The sequence below is a fragment of the Heteronotia binoei genome, chromosome 2 (assembly GCF_032191835.1).
Source record: "Heteronotia binoei isolate CCM8104 ecotype False Entrance Well chromosome 2, APGP_CSIRO_Hbin_v1, whole genome shotgun sequence".
NCBI classification, from domain to species: domain Eukaryota; kingdom Metazoa; phylum Chordata; class Lepidosauria; order Squamata; family Gekkonidae; genus Heteronotia; species Heteronotia binoei.
In genome coordinates, this window is record NC_083224.1 from 110,018,223 (window position 1) to 110,043,417 (window position 25,195).

At 41.2% G+C, this 25,195-nt stretch overlaps 1 protein-coding gene across 1 annotated transcript in view; it reads right to left on the minus strand.

Annotated features, from left to right (window-relative positions):
- FAF1 (Fas associated factor 1) overlaps positions 1 to 25,195 on the minus strand; it is a 494,563-nt gene that overhangs the window by 298,444 nt on the left and 170,924 nt on the right. The window lies entirely within an intron of this gene.

Consider the following 25,195-nt stretch of genomic DNA (forward strand, 5'->3'; position numbering starts at 1 on the left):
ACATATCGCATCACTTTCTAAGCATGTAACAATTCCCATAATATGCCCATCTAGTAAAAAGATGTTCAGATACATTTTAAAAGCTATTATACCTCACTATATTGCAGGGGATAGTCTTTACAGTTTCATCCTCGTAATATTTCTATTAATTTGGCGGGCCTAGTAGGTATATATTTCCAATATACACATCTTAAATTAATATTTAAAGCAATTTGAAATCTTTCTTAATAAATACTTTCAAGTTGGTGATTATTTTTAACTCAGGTTTACAAAAAACTTTTGCCAGAGTTAACAGTTCATTAGCACCTCCCTAGTTATCAATATAATTGGATTGTTTGATGGTACAAAGTCATCTCTTTCACAAATCTACTTTTAAAAGGCAAGGTGAAAAATGACCAAATTAATAAGGCTAATCAATGTTACCTAAAATGGCTTAAAAGATACCAATATTACCAGAAGAAGAGGCTTGGAATTCCCCCTCCCTTGCATTTAACAGTTTATTAAGAATTATTCTTTCTCCCCCCCCCCCGCCCCCATCCCCCAACATACTGTCTGCTTCACAAAAATAGAGTGTAAAACATATTGAAATCTATTAGTTGAAAAAAATATTTAATTCCTGGTGAACTGCACCTATCTTTTTTTTAAAAAATTCAAGTTTTTTACATTTTTATAAAATTTAAGTAGTTATTGCAAAGTTTACTCCAAGAGGCAGACAGAAAGAAATAGAAAGAGAAGGAATGTACAAAACCACAGAGACATTAGAGTCTTAATCCCATTTACCCTAATTGATATTCAGTGACATACACCTATACAGTTCATCGTACACCTCCATGTGCAGAAGAAACTGCATCAGTATTGTAAACGTAGCCATCCAATGTTTGTAAACAGCAACTGCTTTCTTAGTTTTTACCATTTTACACCAACACTTTCTCCATGAGTCAGCATTTATGCTAGCATGCTCAAATTGAAGAGCATTTCAACTCTTTCCAAAGTTTGTGACTAAGGGTTACATTCTTAATAAAATTTCTAAACAATTAGGGCTCTGTTCTAGAAAACGTAAAGATTGCCTTTAAAAAAATAACATGAGTTCATTGAGTTAAACTGAATTTATTTTATATCCAAGAGAAAACTTGTATGATAATATATTTGTATCATCAGTTTATATAACCTGAAATATATTTTCACATTGATATCTACATGCATGGCAAAGTAAGTAGGCAATATGTGGGTCTCTTTATATTCATGATTTTATACACACACACACACACACACACACACACACAGAGAATAAACACCACTGTTCGCAAACCAAAGACTAACAGATGTGTGACATCTAATTAGTTATAATAATCTCTGCTTCAGTGCTGTTGGAAAAAGTCTATCTTTTTGTGGAAATTAACAGCATCCTTTTGAATTTTAAACTCTCTGCATGCTTCAAAGTCCATCTTTTAAAAAATATAAAGTTGTCCTGTTTAGAATTTTAGACATCTATAGTGATAACTTTACAAAAAGAAAATATTAAATTATAATTATCCTAAACAGACACAGTCTTGTGAAACTAACTTCACATTCATATTAAAACACAAAGGGACGACTATAATGAATTTGATTCATCCTTGGGACACAAAGCTTTACCCACAGTAAACTCAGTCAACTGTTGCTCTTGCTTTTATATTCATGGTACTTAAATAGCGCACTTTAAAACAAAAAAAACTCCAATTGGCTTTTCAGACATCCACCCTCCCCAAAAATAACGCACTTGAAAACCCCAAAATGATATGAAAAGGCTTCAAGGCCTCTTTTCTCCCTTTCAGAGCACTTTTTTTCTTTCTGTTTGCAGTAATCTGCCTTTCACTTTCTCGTTGCTACAGAACAAACGAGGAGGCTCAGGACTTTGAAAAGGGGGCTCAATGTGTAATGGGCCCACTAGAATTAATTTAGTTGCACCAAATCCATTGAGCACCGAAGGGTTTTTTTTTCACTCTTCTTCTCAAATCATTTTGAGTTGGACGCAACCCCCCAGCCTTTGTAATTCTAGTAAAGCACTTAAAGTGCACAGTAGGTGTTCATCAGGACCATCTGGTCAAAAGCAAAACAAGCTGCTGATTTTGCCTTTGAATAGAATGAAGCAAGTGTGAATTAGTCTCTTCAATTAGCACTATTACAACCTGTCAAGTGCATATTGTAAAACAGGATTATTACAGTATTGGTCACCAGTGCAATTATTTACTCTCTGCCTTTTCTTGCACATAAATATGTCCTGGTTTATTAGTTTCTGATAACTGAAAATGGTTTATTTAAAGCTTTGCCTTTCCAAGTTGCCAAAATGTATTTCAGGTTATGAAAGATATCCATAACCTGCTACATCTCATAATTAGAAGCAAATTTTAAAATATTTATATCAGTTTCCTGTTACAGTTATGTGTTAAAAATTCACAAAGAATGACAGAAGTGCCATTATGCCTTACATAGTTTAGACACCAAAATGCATCCTATTCAAAGAGAATGTCACATCCAAACAAGTACACACAGTGGATTATTTTAATTTATAGTTATTTGCAAGCTCTTCTTTCTTGTCTGCTGTATGATGGGTTTAATTTATAAAATACATATATAAACATTTGCTTTCCCCTGCAGCTGGTATAGAATAAAATTCCATATTTACAGATTATTAGGAATTAACATGTTAACCCTACAGGAACTAAACAGATTTTTAAGACAACTTCCTATGATATCATGAGCTCCTCTATTCTCATACAACATTTCAGGGTACAGGTACAGATTCTTGAACAAACATATTTGGGTATTAGTAGAAAATCAAGCAAAAATATTATACAACTAATTTGTTTCAAAAATATGTTTATGTTTGCAGCTAGGAAAAAAGTAATTATGCTTTATCATCTAATAAATATATTCTGCAATAACACTGTAAATAAAATCATTGTTCTGCCTCAATGTGTAAACATGGGACATGATTTAAGTTTTAAGGGCTTAAAAACAGCAGCCCCACCATACTATGCAATCTGGTAACCCATTTCTGACACTGAAAGGACTTTCAAATAAATATGTGCTATGGCAGAGGAATCTGCAAAAGAAATAAAATCCCTTTGCTCTTTGGATCCTAACCACAGACACTGTCAGCATTCAATAGGAATAGAAATACATGTTAAATGTAAATGTACAACAAATGTTTAAAAAGTAAAAATATCATTACTAATCTAGACTTTAGATATAAAAACAATGCAATACTTCATTTATCAAGCAGTCATTTAATATTTAGCAAAATTCTTAAAATTGTTAGAATTCATTCATCTATGTTACATGTCCTGATCCATCTGGGGTAATATGTAAAAACAGGATTCTGCATGTGTATCCCTGGCGAGGTTGGAGTAATATACAAGCCAGCTGCTGCTAATGTAATTCCTCTACCAGATCCAGAAATGGAAACCGTACAAATGTAGCACTGTTTGTAAATCTAAATACTGCTGATCAACTGTTTGGGACAGAGAAAGAAAAATGTGCCCCACTTTCACCCCTTCCTGCTGAAAAACTGACTTGCAATATATAGAGTTTCTAACTGGGGCTTTATATGCACAGTGTTGGAATAAATTTGGAACTCAGCCACAATCTTTAGTATTAAATACACACTTACTTACCAGAAACCTGTATATTGCTTCTTAAAATCTGAATGCTGAACATATAAAATGTGGCGGGGGGGACTTGTTCTGATTACTTTCCATATGGATAGGTTGCTTCTCATCACTTGAATTGTTTGTTGCTATTATCTATAATTTTCTGTTGACTATCCCTGCCTAAATTGCACAGGGGTTTTTTGGCATTCATCCATTAACAAAGGAAGTTAATAAGAGCAAGAGCAGAAATAATTTTTAAACATTGACTGCTAATCAATGTCAACAGGTTATTGTAATTTGAGCACTAAGAACAATCATATTAGCATAACAGCAAAACAGAAAATAAAAAATACAAAACAATAGAGATGTCAGAGTAAAGGACACAAAAACAGTATATTCAAGAGCAGTTTTGTAATCTAACCAAAGCATGTTAAACTCCTGAATGTTATTTGCTAGAGGAGTCCTCAGCTTTTCTGGAACCGCAACCCCTACATGCTATCATAGGACTCAATGAGCTGCAAGCACATGACATATCATGTAACACAAACTGAAGGAATCAGTTTTGGCTTCACCAGTGGGAAAGCACTGTACACTGAAACTGTGCACAAAGCACTGGAGAATCTGCTGGTAGGAGTAATGGAAGTCGGGGTCCAAGAAAAGAGAGTTTTAGCACATGTGCAGGCACCGGGAGACTGCTGGGTGAGGCTGCAGGTGAAGAGAGAAGGCAAGGAACATATTTTGCTATGAACTGGGGTGTTTCTGAAAACGACAAGGAGGAGGTGAATCCTGTCTGCCAACCAGTAACTTTGCCTCACCTTGCATAAGTTCACCTATCTCCTCAGTAAGCTGTTCCAGTCCGTGAAAAATTCATCATAATTCTCCTAGCGAGAAAACAGATGGAAATTCTTCATGGAAATTCTTACCACAGGCCCTAAGGTCCTTCCTAGATCATACAGGTATCATGGGCAATTTTTCTTGTCATGTGACATGTTAGTTCATTCAGAAGACCTACCATGTACATTTGCCACCTCAAGAATCCCCCTCAACAGTACTGTGATGTTTCCCCAAAATCTTTTAGTCTGTGAAAATTAGAACATTTGTGCAATACTCCTGGGAAGGAAAGCTTTAATTATTGGTCGGCCATAGAGTTCTGATTCTAAATTATCTGAAAGAATGGAATTACCTAGCTGTCTATGTCTATGGCTCAATTTCATAGGACTGACTTTTGCAATTCATTAGGAAGCTTGCAAAAGCTTATGGGATAAGTCTTAGAGAATTCTCCCCCCCCCCCTTTAAATCCTAATGCTACTAACATTTGCAACAGTCAATGCATATGGCAATTATTCTTGCCAAACAACACATCATAAATCAAAGATATGGTGACTGTACAATCTAGACTTGGCCTAAGGGAAGGATCAGAAAGATTTTTCGAATTCAGTTCTAGATCTTCAAGTACTTGAAGGGCTGTCATATAAAGGATGGTGTGGAATTGTTTTCTGTGGCCCCAGAAGGTAGGACTAGAACCAATGGGTTGAAATTAAATCAAAAGAGTTTCTGGCTCAACATTAGGAAGAACTTCCTGACCATTAGAGCGATTCCTCAGTGGAACAGGCTTCCCAGGGAGGTGGTGAGCTCTCCTTTCTTGGGTTTTTTTAAAAAGGCTAAATGGCCATCTGACAGCGATGAAGATCCTGTGAATTTGGGGTATTTGTGGGTTTCCTCCACTGTGCAGGGGTTGGACTAGATGACCTTAGAGGTCCCTTCCAACTCTATGATTCTAAGATGTACATTGGTGCCCAGGGCTTTTCTTGTAGAAAAAGCCCAATAATAATATAATAATATAAATAACCCAAGGTTATAGTGACCAAAAAAAAAAAGGTGAAGGTAGTCCCCTGTGCAAGCAGCAGTCGTTTCCGACTCTGGGGTGACGTTGCTTTCATGTTTTCACGGCAGACTTTTTACGAGGTGGTTTGCCATTGCCTTCCCCAGACATCTACACTTTCCCCCCAGCAAGCTGGGTACTCATTTTACTGACCTCGGAAGGATGGAAGGCTGAATCAACCTGGAGCCGACTACCTGAATCCAGCTTCTGCCAGGATCAAACTCAGGTTGTGAGTAGAGCTTAGGACTGCAGTACTGCAGCTTTACCACTCTGTGCCATGGGGCTCTTAACATAGTGACCAAATTACTATGTAATAATGGTACATGTACAAATAAGCAAAATTGACAAAAGAATTACAAAATTCATGAACAATCTTCCACAAAGGAGTCCCAATGTGCAGGCTGTTGACTTTAGAAGGTCCTGCTTAGATTAAAACTCTTCCAGCATAGGGTGCTCCATAAATTCTTAAAGAAGATGTCTCCATTCAAAAAACGCTTACAGCAACACTTCCACTGTGTTCCCACTGCTTCATATTTTCAATAATTATATGGGAATACAAATTCTCCAAAAACTTTAAACCAGCATCACGCTCACAAACGGCTCAAAGCCAAGAAGCAGGACCTTCTAAAGTTGACAACCTGCACATTGGGACTCCTTTGTAGAAGACTGTTCATGAATTTTGTAATTCTTTTGTCAGTTTTGCTTATTTGTACATGCACCATTATTACATAGTAATTTGGTCACTATAACCTTTGGTTGCTTATATTATTGTACCTAAGGTGACTTCTCTCCTGTTTGTAGAAAAAGCCCAGCAGGAACTCATTTGCATATTAAGCCACACCTGACACCAAGTCAGCTGGAACTGCGTTCCTGCTAAAAAAAAAAAGCCCTGTTGGTGCCAAGCTCATGGACACCAAAATGTGAATGTTTCCTGAAGTTGATGCAGTCAAATGTTTCTCAGGCTGATATTTTTCTGGTGCTACCAGCAGGTCCATTATGAGCCTGCCAAGCTGATGGATTATTCATCAAATATCAGTGCCTGTTTTATGACTGTTTCAGGTTTTCCTTCTCAGCCAATCTGTAATGGAGTTCCATGTCTGCTAAATGCTCAGCCCAATGAATGAGTTCTCTGAATTTCTGACACTTCCCTGTAATGACATCTCAACAAAGTTCTGTATCACTTATGATGTGCAAAAACCCACCAATTTCTTGTTGAAGATAAGTAAGAAAAGGGCTAAAACTGCATGAATCTTGAGACTTCTCATGTTCATTTAAGTTTCCGGGATTTGAACCATGGGTCTTGTTTACCCAGGTTCTTCATGAGCTTCCTACCTGCAGAAGCTAACATCTGTTGATAAGTATCCTGGGCACATTCCTACTGAAAGTGAATGACTTTTCAAATTAAACATCTTCAATATGCATCTCCTGATGGTACAGAAACAGTCTCTTTTGTAAAACTCTTAGCATAAAACTATGATCAGGATGTCACAAAATGCCATAATTCAAAACAATTGAGAAAGGAATCAACTTTAGCTTTTTTCAAGCTTTCTATTCCTGGCCATACTGTACCATGCTACTGATACTCCAGTGACCTAATTCCCAGACCTTTTTGACAACATTCTGATAACCTTGAGCCAGATTTATCTGTCCAGAACTCACAGACCCTGAATATTCTAAGGAAGACAAGAATTTACTCCCAACATAGGAACATCAATTCAGTCCTTCCAGGTAAGAAATCTCAACTCATCCCCCACCCTGCAACCATTAACTCTCATCACAACCCTCAAGAGAACAAAAGGTACTACGCAGGAACATTCAGTGATGGCATAGGGCATATTTCTAGGCAAGATTCTATTCATAATTTTATATACAGATTTTAAAACTGTTTATATATTTTAAACTGTTGAAGTAAGCCACCTTTTTTAAATGGAAAGGTGACATATAAATGTGTTAATAAATAAAGAATGGAAAGATGCAAAAGAGCCCCTAAGGTTAAGAGTAACTTTCTTAATACTCTGGTCCATGATATCAAGACAAATGTGAGGATGTTGTACTAGAAAAGTCTGTGAATGCATACAAATCAAAATGTGAAGATACACAAATAGATTAATATAAGAAAATCCCAATTTCCACTGCATCTTTATCTAGAAATGGTTCAGAGGACTCTTCTTCAATTTGGCCCCGTAAGGACTAAATACAAATTGCATGTACTACTGAATGTAGGAAGGTACCTTACATGAATTCATATAGCTCAATAATGTCAATTCACCATTCTGAAAACTCATCAATGCCTGTGCCTTGAATAGAGAAATGGGCTGCAGCCTTTTTAGGAGCCACTGTTTGGTTCCCTACCTTCTTGTGGGCCCTTCAGTTTCTTTCCTGGGACCCTCCCACACCTCTGGCAGCCCAAAAAGGTGCAGTCTGTCACATGTAACCATCAGGGGCCAGGAGCTTCATGAGGACAGGGCATCTTCCTCTTGATCGCCTTAAGGTAGCCTGGCAAACGCAGTGGAGGAGGGGTCACCCCCCAAGCAATTCATGCATCTGAAGTAAGCCCTGACTTATTTATTTTGCCATGTAGTGTGAGGAAAAGCCCCCTTTTCCAAACATCGTAGTCACCAGCATGGTTGCCAGGGCGCCTGGAGAAGTGAGCTCGCACACGTCTGGCCAGAGAGTGTGGGCAAAGCTATCCAGGGACCTAAAGGGACTTATGTGTACAAGCAGCCACAAGATAGGCAGACACTCTAACTAAGCACAGAGTGCTTGCTAACATACACGGACGTTTTCCCGTCACTGCATGGGCCAGCCTTGGAGCGGAAGAAGCTGCGCCGCCATGGAGCTATCCAGGCGACCGGTTATGAAGCGCTGAACATGGAACCCACCGTGTAACGCTAACACCACTTGTAGCCATCTTCCGGCCAGGCTGGACTTCATTACCTCATAGTGGAAGGCTCACGTACACACCCTATGTCTCCTTTAGCCCGCAAGCAACCCATCTGCCCCATGAATGGATTAACGGCTCAACTGTTGCTCCTCTTTGTCTGGAAAAACGCTAGACAAAGGATCCTGCCCAGAAGATGATGGGAAAAGAGGAAGAACATCTCCTGCTAGACTCCAGTCTTTTGTCCAAACAGGGGATACCTAGGTCCATATTTGATTCCCTATTGTCACCCTCCCAGATAAGCCCATTTAATCCTAAGTATCTAGCCATTCCCCATTCTTCTCCCTGTCTGACACCTTGGAGCCGCCTCAGGCCCTGTTGCAACTTGGAAGTTTCCAGGTTCACAGGACCAAGGCGAAGTTCATTGGTCAAAAGCAGGCACCCAATTAGGTGCCACCCATGGACTCGCTATTGGCCCTGCGGATGTCCAGCCTTCATGGTCATCGCAGAGCCTCCCCTTTCTCCTCCCTGATACCTCCCATCCCCTAAGGGCTCAAGAGAGTCCTTATAACCTGTGGACTAGCTACCCACAGGTGTGCTTCTATCAGCAACCCACCTTCCGCTGCATAGATCCATCCCCAATTCCTGATCAGTTTCGGGTCCCTCACCCATTTCCTCACGTGTCGCCCATTGGAGCCTTCCTCGAAGACTGCGATAGGTAATATTGCCCTGTGTGTCTACCCTTATATGTTCCCCTATCAATCTATCTGTATTTCTTAGGACTGTGTGAATGTGTGATTGTATTGTATTTTTATCTTGTGTGGAAGACTGTATTTTTCTCAATAAATCACAATTGGTTTTATTAAATTAGAATCTTTTATTGAGCATCACTCTCTGGCTGGTTGAACCTTGTATACATTGGTAAAAAGATTCCTAGTGAGCCAGGTGCCCACCTAACTAATTCCCCAACCTCGTTTTGAGGGCATTTCGGCTTACAGTAGGTTAGTAATCACAACATTATTAGCTGTGAAGAAGACCAGCAGCTCAAAAACCATGTACTCAAAAACTGACAGCATATTCTGGAAATGACATCCCTCTTCCTTCAACTCAAGTCCCATTGCTAGGGCTAGTGTCTGGGAAAGCAGCCAATCATCCCTTGATCATGACTGTATTCAGCACAACTGAGAATTCTTCCCACAAGGAACATTTCACATTGCACTTTAATCATTATTTATGTTAGATTCTGATACCTGTGAGTTCCTTTGGGAGCCAACTTATCATGGAAAACCAAGGTTAAAATAAACATCCACCGTTCCACTAAGGACTGAAAGCTCATTGGGAATCCAAGTAAATTTCCATGAATACAGAATAACTGGTGAAAGGAGTCGTTCTAGGCAGCTATACCAGTAACTCCAAAGTCCAAACATGTACTGTCTATCCTTCAACTAGACTTCCAATCTTCAAAAGCTGCTGCAACACAGCACCAGCCATCTCATTAAATGACAGTATAATAAAACAAACATACATTCTGTAGACTGGATAAATAATATATCTTGCAAATATAGGTATTACTATTTTTTCAAATGTATATAGATCCTGTCATGATTAATAAAATACAAATCCATTAAAAAGAGTTACTGAATTCATAGTAGTTTTTTATTGTTATGTATTTTCTCCATCAATGATTACTAACAGTACAACTACTATCATGCAAGGATCAATTATTATTATTTTTTTACATTATAAAGGGGTTCTCATATCCAAAAATGGTTGGGAACCACTATTTTAGAGTACTAGGCCAGAAACTGGCTTGGTTGCCCTGATAAAAGACCAACACCAGTTGACAAGGGGAACACACCTCTGCTGCATCTCCTGGACTTTCAGTACCAACAAGAATGATATCCTTCTAAAAGATCTAGCAACAACTGGTGCAAGAGGCACTGTTTTCCAGTGGCTGTAATCCTTCCTGGTAGGCAGGCTCCAGCCAGTGGTATTGAAAGACTAATTGTCCAATTTATGGTCACTGGTTTATGAAGTACTACAGGGATTCCCATGTTGTTTAATATTTACATTAACCTCCTTAAAGAAGTCATTATGAAACCTAACTGGATCTTCCCTTCCTATCAAAAGCAGTGAAATCCCTGAATCAGTTCCTGGAGGCAGCAAATTGATAGATTTGGATGAACTGATTTTAATCCATACAAAGGGGGAGGGAGAGCTATAGACTAGGAATAATTCTCAGATGGGAACACATGTACAACTTGTTCTAGATAGGAATCACGGTTTGTGGAGTTTTCTGGACTCTGTACCTCCCTTAGACAAACAGGTGTCAGAAGTAGGCCAGGAATACCTTTTACCAGCTTCGGCTGGATTACCAAATGCAGCTGTTCCTGGAGAAAAGAGACGTGATCGCTTTCAGACATGACTTGGGAACATCCAAGCTGGTATAATGCAATACACTGTATGTGAGATTTTCTGCAGAATATTGTGGCTTGGATGTTGTTCAGAATCTGGTCATGTGAACATATAAATTTAGTACTTTATGAATGACATGGCCTCACTATTTGCTTCTGGGCTCAATTTTAAGTACTCAGTATTTGTTGAATGAATTGTTTTTTAAATAATATTATATTCACTTTTAAACGCTTCCTTGAACATTCAGAAGAACAGAAAGATAGGATATAAACCTAAAATAAATATATCAAAAAAGTGTTCTAGTTAATTTAGGACAGGTTTGATAGGAACATTGACCAGATGTTGAAAAGTTAACATTTTCTGCATCTTGCTGAATTTTCACAGTATAATCTTGGAAACCAGAACTGCTCCTAACAACTGAGTAGAATGTCTTCATTGGAGCGACATGTTGACAGGCAGCACTCTGTAGGCTATACCACCCTCTTGTGTTCTCCATCAGCTCTAACCAATTTGGAGAACAGCTTGAGGAAATACCTAATCTGAAACAAAAAGTACTTCCTCAACTCATTCTGAATTATTTCTGAATCAACTATCTCTCCATAATTCTTCCATGATGTGGCAAAGAAGAAATTAGTGTGTGCAGAGGACAACTGCTTCTGGCCTCAAAACCAGAGTGAGAACTCTGCAGATGGCCTAGGGAATTGTTCCCTACTTTCTCTACCACTGCTGTTGTTCTAGCGTTTATGCTGTTATCGTGGTCCTGTGGGGGGCAGAGGCAACAATAATGCTGGAATTCTTGCTTCCTGCTATGTCAGCTAAGCTGAAATAGTTTAAAAGGATTCCATGCTTCAACAAGGCAAATCAGAAAGAGCAAAAATCCATCATGAACTTCTTCTCAACTGGACTATTCCCCTTGGAGAAGGCAATGACAAGGAAAGGAAAGGTCTCCTGTGCAAGCACCAGTTGTTTCCGACTCCGGGGTGACATTGCTTTCACAATGTTTTCACAGCAGACTTTTTATGGGGTGGTTTGCCATTGCCTTCCCCAGTCATCTACACTTCCCCCCCACACACACAGCAAGCTGGGTACTCATTTTACCAACCTTGGAAGGATGAAAGGTTGAGTCAACTGCAGTACTGCAGCTTTAACACTCTGCGCCACGTAAAAAGTCTGCCAAGAAAACATCGTGATGTGATGTCACCCCAGAGTCAGAAACAACTGGTGCTTGCACAGGGGAATACCCTTTAAGGAAGGGAAATAGAATAAGGAAGGTCAGCAGAATTTTTTTTAAATAATGAATGCAGGCTTTTCTGGGAGTTTGGGAGAACAAGTCAGAATGGCAGACTAGACCTGGAACAACTGGGTTCATATCCCCGCTCTGCTACAGCAACTCATCAGGTGACTTTGCGCCTGTCACAATCTCTCAGTTTAATCTACTTCAGAAGGTTGTTGTTGTGAAGATAAAGTGTAAGAAGAAAGAACAATATAATAAATTGCCTTGGGTCCCAATTAGGGGAGAAAGCAGGATACAAATAAAAAATGCAATAAATATAACACAACCTTGCATAAAATGATGCTTCCTATAGAAACGTGGGGCTAGTTGGGAGTGGTCTAGGGTGACCATAATGTCTGAAGGCCAGCCAGGGACACGTTGGGGGGGGGAGGTAGGGGTGCGCGCGAAGCGTGTGTGCCGCCGGAAACAGGAAGTGACGTCACTTCCGGTGACGGCACTTCCGGTGATGTCATGCCACCACAGGAAACAGGAAGTGACATCACTTCCTGTGACATCATTTCCCCGCGTCACCTGCCGGAAATGGGAAGTGACATCACTTCCTGTGACATCATTTCCCCCAAATGCTACTGCCGGAAACAGGAAGTGACTTCACAGCACTTCCTGTGACATCCCCAAAAATCCCCCAAATATCACCGCCGGAAACAATTTTGTTCTGAAATCCTGTATATACTTCATCAGTATATGGGATAAGGCACTTTCTCAACTGTGCTGCATAATGCAGCCTATTTATTTTGTCCTGTTTGCTCTGTTGGCTCTATCTGCGCCACCTTCATCACTTTCGGGGTGTGGATCCCCCAGTGGGGTGCTCTCCCGACTCCCTCCGCCGGCTGTTTCTGATAGCCCTGCGCCCCCTCTTTCATTTGATATGTGTCCCGTGCGGGTGCCACCCTCCCGCCGGGAGATGCCGCAAAATGAGCCCCCTTGAGGCTTATGGCGGCAGGGCTCGGGGGAAGCGAGCTAGACTGCTGTTCTTTTGAGGGGTTATAGAGTGTTTCGAGCCCGTCCCTGTGGCATCGGTCCCATCGTTGTGGGGCCCAGGTGGCCGGCGCAGTGGCACGCCGAAGCAGCCTGTCACTAATAACACAGGTCGAGATGCAGGACAGGAACCTGGAACCAGGAAGTGACCGACAGACTCTGGAGGGCCTCCAGGGACCAGCGGAGGCCGCGGGGAGGCCTTCGCTGGCCGGCGCTGGTCCCGGAAGGCCTTCCAGAGGCTCTGGAAGGCCTTCCGGGACCAGCACCGGGTGCTCCACGGCTTCCCCGCGGCCTCCGCTGGTCCCTGGAGGCCCTCCAGAGACTCTGGAGGGCCTCCAGGGACCAGCGGAGGCCGCGGGGAGGCCTTCGCTGGCCGACGCTGGTCCCGGAAGGCCTTCCAGAGGTTCTGGAAGGCCTTCCGGGACCAGCGCCGGGTGCCCCGCGGCCTCCCCGCGGCCTCCGCTGGTCCCTGGAGGCCCTCCAGAGACTCTGGAGGGCCTCCAGGGACCAGCGGAGGCCGTGGGGAGGCCTTCGCTGGCCGGCGCTGGTCCCGGAAGGCCTTCCAGAGGCTCTGGAAGGCCTTCCGGGACCAGCGCCGGGTGCTCCGCGGCTTCCCCGCGGCCTCCGCTGGTCCCTGGAGGCCCTCCAGAGACTCTGGAGGGCCTCCAGGGACCAGCGGAGGCCGCAGGGAGGCCTTCGCTGGTCGGCGCTGGTCCCGGAAGGCCCTCCAGAGTCTCTGGAAGGCCTTCCGGGACCGGCGCAGGGACGCTCCCTCCCTCACTCGCCGCCTTCCCCGCCAGCGCCCGCGGCCCACCGCCTCCGGGGCTGGCTAAACCGGGACCTTTAATGGTCCCGGTATAGGCAGCCCGGGAGCCGGGATTGGGTGGCCAGAACCGGGAATGTCCCGGGAGACCGGGACGGTCTGGCCACCCTAGAGTGGTCACTAGAACTGATTGCTGATACCAAGGCAAGGTGCTTGCCTTTCAAGAATGCACTTCTGGATACTACTAATTTTCTAATTTCACACATTATTATATACATATACATTTTTATCTTGTTCTACATTTTCAATGCATTTGTGTGTCTTTCACATGATCTTAATAGTAATTTTTAAAAGCAGCTGAAAATCACAAGATGACACAATTTTATTATTTAAAATAATTTATTGGTATGAAGTCTCCTACAGATAGCCCCTTTGTAGACATCCCCCAAAGTCCCCCTCCCCCGACTGCCAAGAAGGCATTAATGGACATCATGGACCCTTGCAGACAAAACACCACTCAAGTCAGGTGAGTAGAAGGGCAAATGGAAATTGGCAGAGCCCAATTCTTCCACAATTCTTCTTCTGTCTTCTTCCACAAGAGGAACATCCATAGGATCCAACCCTCATTATCTATTTAAAGATTCTATATTGCCAGTGTCTGGGCTCAACTTTGCCCAGCCTGAGGGACAACAAAGATGATGTCCAAGACCCCCTTTACCTGAACCCCCTCTCCCTGCATGGAACAGCACCTGGAAGCACATCCAGGGCCAAAGCCCACATCTCCTGCAACTGGCCACACCACTCAGTCCTGACTTACAAGTCCTGACAATGCCCAGTGCCCTGCAGAAAGCTGCACTATGCAGCCATGTTCTGCAATGGATTACGGCACCCAGAGCCCCAGGATGAGGCCGGAAATGGGACTGCAGTTAGGTGAGATGGAGCACCAAAGCACCACTGGAGGGGAACAGGGCTTGGAGTTCAGATAAGGAAGGTGGACAGCCCCTCCCTCGTGTGATCCAGCCTTGACCTGGGGAAAGTCAGAGGGGGTAGGGTCCAGAGGCTGTGCAGAGGGGAGGATATAGCTTAGACAGAGAAGGAGAAGCTCCTGTCCTGGAAGAACAGAATGGGCAGCCAATCACTCTGCGGAACAGCAGGAAGGGGCAGGCTGGGAAAGGATAAAAAGAGAATGACACAGAGGCTGGGGAAAAGAACAGGTGGAACCAGAGCCAGATAGAGTGAGCACTCTAATGGGAAAGAAACGGACTGAGGCAAAGTGAATCTCTGCCTATTCCATTCTAAGACCACTAGAGATGCCCTAGATCAGGGGTGGGGAACGTCAGGCCCGAGGGCCAAGATCACTTGGACTGCCTCTCGGGGATTGCTGGGCTGAGCCGAGCCATGGGGTGGCCTCCCTGGGGCCCAGCTGGCCAGTGAGGATCATGGGGCCCTGCTGCGCTGTGCAGCAGCCTCCCCAAGCCCAGCTGGGTGGCAGGGATTGCAGGGCCCAGCCACGCTTCGTGGTAGCCTCCCTAGGGCCTGGCTGGCTGGCTGGCTGGGCAGGATCGCTGCAGGGCCTGGAAAAGTCACTGTCACCGTTCAGGTAATTTCCCCTCTCATTTCTTTATTTCCCTTTCTTTCTATTTCTTCCCCCCCATTTCCTTGTTTCCTTTAATTCCCATTTCTTCCTCCCTTTCTTTATTTCCCTTTCTTCCCCCATTTCTTTATTTTTCTTTCTTCCTCTTTTCTTTATTTCCTTTTCTTTCCATTTCTTCTCTCTTTCCCTTTCTTTCCATTTCTTCCCCCATTCCTTTATTTCCCTTTCTTCCCCCCATTTCATTTCCCTTTATTTCCCTTTCTTTCCCCCATTTTTATTTCCCCTTCTTCCCCCATTTCTTTATTTCCCTTTCTTCCCCCATTTCTTTATTTTCCTTTATTATTCTTTTCCCCCTCCATTTCACTTCCCTTTCTTCCCCCAATTTCTTTCTTTCCCTTTTCCCCCGCTTCCTCCCTCCCTCCTTCTCTCTGTAGATCCTGAGTGTTGGGCATTGTGAAGGACTGCTGATGGGGTATGTGGATGCCTTTAAAGGTCTGCTGGGGGCAGCTGTAGTTTCCACATAAAGGGAGGAGTGGCAGGGGTGGGGGGTGGGAGCCAGCTACCACCAGTTCAATTTGCACTTGATTATCTCAGATGGTGTGGCCTAATATGCTAACTAATGTGTGATCTAATATGCTAACATTAGGGGACGTGGTCTAATATGCTAATGAGCTCCTGCTGGACTTTTTCTACAAAAAAAGCTCTGGACCTAGGCATTTGCCTAGGACGGCGGGCTGGGTGTGTGCCAAATTAGGCTCTCCTCACATGATTTCAAATAGAAAAACAATTATTTGCATTAATTTTGCTGGTCTGGCCCTAAAACACTCCCCCTCGGCAGAGCCCTGTTTTTTAAGTTGATAATTTTGTATGGCCCGCGAATGATGTTATAAATGTTCAAATGGCCATTGGCAGAAAAAATATTCCCCACCCTTGTTATAAAGGATATTGACAAACACAATTAAAGATTTTTTAAAACTTAAAATAAAAACATGCTTTAAAATCTTGCAATATTTTGTTTAAAATTGAAAAATGGAGAATAGTGGGATTTGGCAATGCAATTTTTAAAATTAAACATCAAGAAAAAGCACAAAAATCATAGTAGAAACTAAAAATATAAAAGGCTCTGAACCTATGAAAACACAAAATGGCTGGGCATTGCAAGCTTCTTCCGCCCCTCCCCCCCAATCAGGAGGTCCACCAGTGCAGCCAGGACACTAGAAGCCTTGCCATTGTTGCCCCCCCCAAGCACCAAGAATACAGAGCATCGCTTGCCCAAGCCACTGATGGACCTCCGCGCTATACATTTATCCAATCCCCTCTTGAAGCCATCCATGCTTGTAACTGCCACTACCTCCTGTGGCAGTGAATTCCATGTGTTAATCACTCTTTTGGATAAAGAAATACTTCCTTTTATCCATTGTAACCCAACTCCTCAGCAATTTCATTGAGTGCCCATGAGTTCTTGTATTGTGAGAAAGGGAGAAAAGTATTTCTTTCTCTACCTTCTTTATCCCATGAATAATCTTGTAAACCTCTATCATGTCACCCCTCAGTTGACATTTCTCCAAGCTTAAGAGCCCCAAGCACTTTAACTTTTTCTCATAGGGAAAGTGTTCCAACCTTTCAATCATTCTAGTTGCCCTTTTCTGGACCTTTTCCAGTGCTATAATATCTTTTTTGAGATGGGGTGACAAGAATTGTACACAGTATTCCAAATTAGGCCACACCATCCATTTATACAGTTATGATACTGGCTGATTTGTTTTCAATTCCTTTCCTAATAATCCTCACCATAATGTTGACCTTTTTATTGCAGTTGCACACTGTCTTGACATTTTCAGTGAGTTATCAACCATGACTCCAAGATCTCTCTTTGTCAGTCTCCGCCAGTTTGGACCCAATCAATGTGTACTTAGGATTTCTGGCCCCAATGTGCATTACTTTGCTCTTGGCCACGTTGAACCTCATTTGCCACACTGACATCCACTTGCTTAGCCTCAAAAGATCCCTTTGGAGTGCCTCACAATGCTCCCTGGTTCTCACCACCACAATTTAGTGTCATCTGCAAACTTGGCCACTTCACTGCTTACTCCCAACTCCAAATCATTAATGAACAAGTTAAAAAGCATTGGACCCGGTACTGAGCCCTGTGGTACCCCACTGCTTACCATCCTCCACTGTGAAAATTGCCCATTTATATTCAATCTGTTTCCTATTAACTAGCCAGTTTTTAATCCACGAGAGAACTTGTCCTTTTATCCCATAACTAGAGAGCTTACTTAGGAGCCTTTGATGAGGAACTTTATCAAAAGTTTTCTGGAAGTCAAGGTAAGTAACATCTATTGGGTCTCCCTTATCCACATTTTTGTTCACCCCCTCAAAGAAAACTAATAGATCTTCCCTTACAGAACTCATGTTGAGTCTTCCCCAATAGCTTTTGTTCACCAATGTGCCTACTAATTCTCTCTTTAATAACAATTTCCACTAACTTACCTGGTATTAACATCAGACTGATTGGCCTGCGATTTCCTGGATCTCCTCTGGAAACCTTTTTAAAGAAGGGGGTGACTTTAGCTACCTTCCAGTCCTCAGGAATGGAGGCAGATTTTAATGAAAGATTACATATTTTTGTCAGGAGATCCTCAAGTTCACCTTTGAGTTCCTTTAAAACTCTTGGATGCATGCCATCCGGGCCTGGTGACTTATCAGTTTTTAAATTGTCTATCAGTCGTAGGAGCTCCTCTCTCATTACCTCAGTATGACTCAGGTCTTTCAACACCCCTCCCAAAATCAGCAGTTCTGCAGTGGGCAAGCACTTCTCATCTTCCACAGTGAAAATGGAGGCAAAAAAGGCACTCAGCTTCTCAGCCTTTTCCCTATCATCCTTCAGCAATCCTTTTACCCCATTGGTCACCCAAGGGCCCCATGGCCTCCCTGTCTGGTTTTCTACTTCTATGTATTTGAATAAATTTTTATCATTGAGTCTTTATGTTCTTTGCAATGTGTTCCTCATAGTCTCTTTTTGCCTGCCTGATCATAGACTTGCATTTTATTTGCCACAGCCTGTGTTCCCTTTTATTAACCTCACTGGGACTAGCTTTCCACTGCTTAAAGGAATCCTTCTTACCTTTTACTACTTCCGTTACTTTGTTAACCATGCAGGCCTTTTTCTATACCTATATGTGCCTTTTCTAATCAGAGGTATATATTTTATCTGAGCTTCTAGGATTGTAGTTTTAAGTAGTTTCCAAGCTTCCTCAAGAGTTTTGACGCTTTTTACTTTTCCTTTCAGTTTCCTCTTCACATGCCTCCTCATCTCAGAGAAGTTACCCCATTTAAAGTTAGAAGTGGTTGTATTGGTCTTTTTTGGACAACTCCCTATTTATACAAATGTTGAACTCAATAACATTATGGTCACTGTTCCCAGGCAGTGCAATCACTTTTACATCTCTCACCAGGTCTTGGGCATTACTTAGGACCAAGTCCAGGATCGCCTCTCCCCTGGTAGGTTCCATGACCATCTGCTCCATACCAAAGTCATTGAGAGTATCTAGAAACTCAATCTCTTTCTCCCGACTTGAACGCATATTGACCCAATCAATGTGTGGGTAGTTAAAAATCACTTATTATGGTACAGTTATTTCATCTAGCCGCTATCTTTAATTCTTTTCATTTTATAATCATCCTCTAACTTTTGATCTGGTGAGCAATAATGAACTCCCAGAGTTAAGCTTCCTTTTGGGCCCACTATTTCGAGCCAAAGCATTTCCCAAAGCGAATCTAATTCTCTTACCTTTTCAGTTTTACTGGACTATACCCTCTCCGACATACAGAGTCACCCCACCTCCAACCCTTCCCCATCCTTCCAATATAATTTGTATCCAGGAATCACCATGTCCCACTGATTTTCATCCCAACAAGCTTCTGAAATGCCCACAATGTCTATGGTTTCCCCAGCACTAAGCATTCCAACTCCCTGATATTACCTCAGACACTTCTCACATTTGTATATAAACATCTATAATTTCCCAGACATGTTACAAACTGCAACACTCCTCCTGCTGCCTCGAAATCTTGCTAGGCAGTCCATATTGTTTGTCACTATTTCAGTGGACAACTCTGTTCCATGCTTAGTGGTAGAGCATCTGCTTAGTAAGCAGAAGGTCCCAAGTTCAATCCCTGGCATAAAAAGGGTCCAGGCCAATAGGCATGAAAAACCTCAGCTTGAATCGCTGGAGAGCCGCTGCCAGTCTGAGTAGACAATGCTGACTTTGATGGACCAAGGATCTGATTCAGTATAAGGCAGCTTCATATGTTCATATGTATGCCCTGCAGAAAAGTAACAGCTAACCCTTCATCCCAAACCAGAGACATTTCATCACCTGTCGTCTTTTCCCCAAGCTGGCTCAAAACATCAGCCATTTATTTGCAAGGGAACAGTAACAGAAGAGCTTCAGTTAGCATACAGACAATGCAAAGTGAAACTATTTGAGCTCCACTCCACTGAAATACATTGCAGCACAGGCAAAGTTGCAAGGAAAATGCAGAATGGATTTTCCATTAAGGTCCTAGAACAGAGATTCTGTTGCTAGAAACAGTCTCAGAGTAGTCTATCTGGGCACAGAGGCCTTAATGTAAAATCCATGCTGCATTTTCTTTACAATTTTGAAGCCCAGAACAGCTTCCTGCAAAGGCAAGAGTCAAAGAGAAGGCAAAGGAGCTGGTAACTTCGGCAGTCTCAATCTTCAAAGGGTGAGGACAGGTGGGGGAGGGGAAGGAGGGGGGAGAAAAGCCATGGGTGGGTTAGTTTTGTCCCGTGGGCCATAGATTTGACACCCCTGACTTATAATGTTCATAACAGATCTGTGTTCATTTTCTGACAAAAAGTTGTAGCTAAGCTTAAGACTGGGTGTCAAACTTCTAACACAATTGTCCTAATTGCTGCTGAAGCGGCTTCATTTCCTCAGTACCAGCAAATGAATGCGACAAGAGACTTGTAGAGGTTACCCAGCTCAATCCTGCTACTTGTCTCAGATTCCACTGGACCCTTTTGCAGCACATGCTTCTGCTACATCCACAAAAACTAAACCTGGGATAGGATCAAAATGCTTGATGTTGTACTTGTCATACAGCAAGTCTTGAGATCAGACTGTAAAAAGTATTACTGTTATTCTTCATTTGACTAAAATATTTTAAAACAAAATGCCTCAATTAAAACCTTCCCTTCTGTTTATCCTTTTCATAAAAATCTGGATGTGTATGTTATAAATTTGACACTGTCTCACTGCACAATTGTGGCATCTCAATTTAAGTTTGTGTGTCTGTTAAAATCAACATTGTTCCCTATTCATTATCTTGTCAGGACTTAGTTGGCACAGTTTATGAAGATCTGGCAAGCATTTGAAGACACATACATCATTTATAATACACAATAACATGAAATAATTAAATTTCCAGATAATAACTCTTCCTGCTCCTACGTTCCATTCATAAAGATAGTGTATTGGTCAATATTTCAATTTAACATTATAAAGCACTAACTAAATGCTACTATATCAATGTGAGGTGAAGTAGAAATATCTGAAAAATTCTCCAAATGCTGTTATTCTGAAATTCAGGGGAAACAAAAAGAAAGGGCAGAAGTATGTTGTGTAGTTTCAGTCAGATATATTCAAATGGAGGGTTCTACACTGTCACTGGATTTTCCATTAATAACTGTACCTTCAGCTAGGCTGATCCCCAAGCCTGACTTATGGCATGCAGTTTTCCAGTGCATAATTTCCTGCAAAGTTCTCCAATACTACATCCATTTTTAAAAAACTTCTGCCTTAGCATTATAACACCAAAGTGGAAGCAAGAGAAGTTCACACAAAATATCCTACATTTGTCATGTCCCCTTTTATTATTTCTAGAATATTAAGATCCCTTTTTAAAATCACACTTTGTTTCAGTAGTTTTTCCATGTACATTCTGAAAAGTAATGAAAGAGTTTGAAACTACAAGAATATGCTAACACCTGTCAGTTTACCTAACAGATTTTTCACCAGCTCATTGCAAAAATATTCATGACACCATTTTATTTGGAAATCATAGGAGAAATATTTATTGCTCCAAGCCGTTGCAGCATAACATGCACCTGAATAATCCAAGCAATTGGATCTGGAGAGACAGTTGCATCCAATAGTCATGTTGAGCCACAAAACATTTATAGAATTTTAAGTATTCCTTTAATAATTGATGTAGACATTTTGAATCTTTCTGCATATGATATCAAGTGTGAATAGATTGCATTAACACTGCTTAAACATTTCAACTTGTCAGTATGGTCAACTCGATTTCTGAAATATTTGCAGTATTTTCCCATCGAAACAGTAATAAAGGTAAAATAAATATATGCCACTGCTTTATAATCACTGAACATTAATGAATATTTTATGTCTTTTTAAATCTCCCTGTTTAATTTTAAAGAATGAAATTAAGTCTCCTTCACGCTATATGCCAATTATCAGTAAATCAAACAATAACTCAGCCATTATACTCCTTTTTGTTAATATACCAGAAGCTAATTTGAAAACACAGGATGGCATTTTTACAAGAATAATTGAATAGTCCTTCCTGCCCTCTGGTGGTTGTTAGTTGCCATTTGCACATGAAGTTCAATTAGCCTTAAAGTGTCTAAACAGTGTTGTTTTTTAAAAAGAATGCCAGATATCAGATAAAAATATTTCACATGTAATAATGATTGCATATATGGTAATTTAGTTTGGTGTACATTTTTGTGCTGTAATACAAAATAACAGGGCCCTTTTTAGAAAATTCCTTTGCATAAATATGTCCAGTGCCTAAAGATTTACACATGTCAATCAGATATTTAATTTTCTTGTACAGCATCTAGAGCACAAACTGCTCTTAAAAATTAATGTCAGTGATACCAAAGAAAAAGGAGAAATTAATACCACATTTATGTTGTACACTACTGGTACACCAAAATTAAGTTTACTGAACAATATCCCCACCAAAATTTATCAATTGATTATACTGTTATGTAGTAACAGAAGCTAGATCAACTTTTTGCCAAACTCTGAAAACAAAAGAAGACTCCCAACAAAAAGGTCTCTCTTGAAGAAGTGAAAGATTTCTGTTTTGCTGTGACTTCCAGCCTTACAGAACAATCAAGGTGTTGAACAAATACCCTTACAATGGAAGGAGGAGTTGCAATGTTTGGTATTGATCTTTATATAAAGAATTTTGTCAGCAGCGATTACCATCTGACATTTGTATCTACAGACTAACTATAGAGAATTTTATTCTGTTTCCCTTTTTGATCGGGAAAAAGCATTAACTACTTTTGTAATCCCCCACTATCAGAAACAGTTTGCCTAACAACATTGGGGCCTTCATTTGAAAGAGGGAGGGGGGAAGATTCACTCTAAGCACTGTGATGCTAATTTCTGGATTGCAGCCAATAAATTCCGAAGTCCAGTTACATTCCTTTGAACAAACAATGTATTTATAAGAATGCTTCTTATTCAGAACATTCTGTACAACAGTCTATCTTCAAGTCTAGAGACTCAGTCTCACATACTCATCAGGATTTCAGCTCGGTTTTTAATGCTTTTCCTACTTTTCAACATTGGTAGCATTGATATATTTCACTTTCATTTGGGAACTGGCAGAAAGTTTACAGAATAGCATATATGTTCTAATGACTAATATCTTTGAGATGAGTTCTTTACTGGAATTATACATATATTTATATGTTTGTAACTATAGTGTGGTGTGTGAGGAGGTCTATTAGAAGCAACAGGGCAAGGTATAATAATTAGTTTTATTATACAGAATCTCAGGGGTCTTCAGGTGTAATAAAAATCATCTTATTTATTTTTAGCTTGATAGCTAGGAAAAGTAATTGAAATCATTTTAATGCTACACAACTGCTTTTGAAACTGCCATGAATCCACAAAACTATATTGTTAAAAGTTAAACTGTTCTTATTTAGAAAAATCTAAAACATTTGTGTTGAATTAGGAGATGAGCATCTAATAGTTACAGGCGTTGAAAGGAATTCAGTGTATTGTATTTCACTGGGCATGACAAAAAAAGATGCAAATCAAACAAATACAGGTGTTGTTTTAGCAACAAATGTTTTAAATTCAGAGTTTTCTCATCTAATTTTCACTCTCTAAAGTGGGAATTCCACCTAGCTAAATTACAGAACATTCCTATGTAGAGTTATTCCACTTCAGGCCCATTGACATCAAAGGGTTTAGAGAGAAATAATGTTGCATAGGATTGCATAGTTAATCCGTTTGTTAATCTTGTTATACCATCTGAGATCACAAAAGATTATGCTTTGGCAAATCTGGTAGTCTTCATTATACCACATACTTGCCCACACTACCGGGTAAACTGTCCTCAAGAACTATCTTGACATCTGTTGAATGGTCTCTGCTGTTAGTTCATTACGCCCTGAACAGTGGGACACAATAGTGGGCACAAGCAGTCACTTGGTAGAAAAATAGGTGGTGGAGCTCATCCAGGAATTGTTATGCAGTTGCACATACTATTCAATGGACAAGGAGGTGGAACTCTCAGAAAGGTGCAGGAGCTGTGCTCCTGTGAGCTCCCACTGAATCTGAAACCTGGTAGGCACCAGAGACAGTTGCGTGCTATATTGTCATTTTTAAATTTCAGTCTGTTTTTAATTGTATTTATTGTTTCTACTTCATTGCTGTGACCCACCCTGAGCCCACTTGTGGGGTAGACAGGAAATAAAACCAAATATAAATACTTCCTTTTAGGTTTTTTTCCCTTCTATAATTTACAGAATTTCCTTCCAGCAGCAGTTCCTAACCCCGCATGGAAAAAACCTTAGCCCCAGAGGGCTGGCACTAAACCTGTTTTCTCCTGGTTTCTACAGTATTTCACAATGTTATGTTGGTAAACTTCACATTTCATTTTTGGGGTTTGTTTCATTTTAAGAGCCCTGTGGCACAGAGTGGTAAAGCTGCAGTACTGCAGTCAGAGCACTCTGCTCACGACCTGAGTTTGATCCCAGAGAAAGCTGGTTCAGGTAGCCAGCTCGAGGTTGACTCAGCCTTCCATCTTTCCGAGGTCGGTAAAATGAGTACCTAGCTGGCTGGGGGGAAAGTGTAGATGACTGGGGAAGGCAATGACAAACCACCGCATAAAAAGTCTGCCGTGAAAACGTTGTGAAAGCAACGTCACCCCAGAGTCGGAAACGACTGGTGCTTGCACAGGGGACCTTTCCTTTCCTTGTTTCATTTTAGCTTTTTTTAAAAAATCAATATAAAACACAAAACTGTAAAATATAAACAGATTCAAAGCACCACAGAAGGTATTCTAAGTATGCATGGGGGCTTTTTAACCAGCTTCCCACAAAAGCAACCTTTGGAGTGTCAGAACAACACTCCATTGAGTGGTGAGGAACTGCTGCTGGAATGAAAAGTAAATGTTCACATGCAGATTGTTTGGTTGCATATGCATGGGATTATCTGGATCATGGCCACTGTTTGTAATGATGAATGTTAAAAGAAAAGATCTTCTTTTTAGACTGGGAGTATGAGTATGGACTGTGATTAACTAATTGGAAAAAGCAGAGAAGTGTTTTATGGAGGGAACAGACAACTGTTTTACGAGTGGAACAGGTTACGGAACAGATAAGGATTTCAACTTCTAAATCAGAATGCTATGATTATTTTAGGAAGTACATCTGTTGCTTAGCTTTGCAACATCACC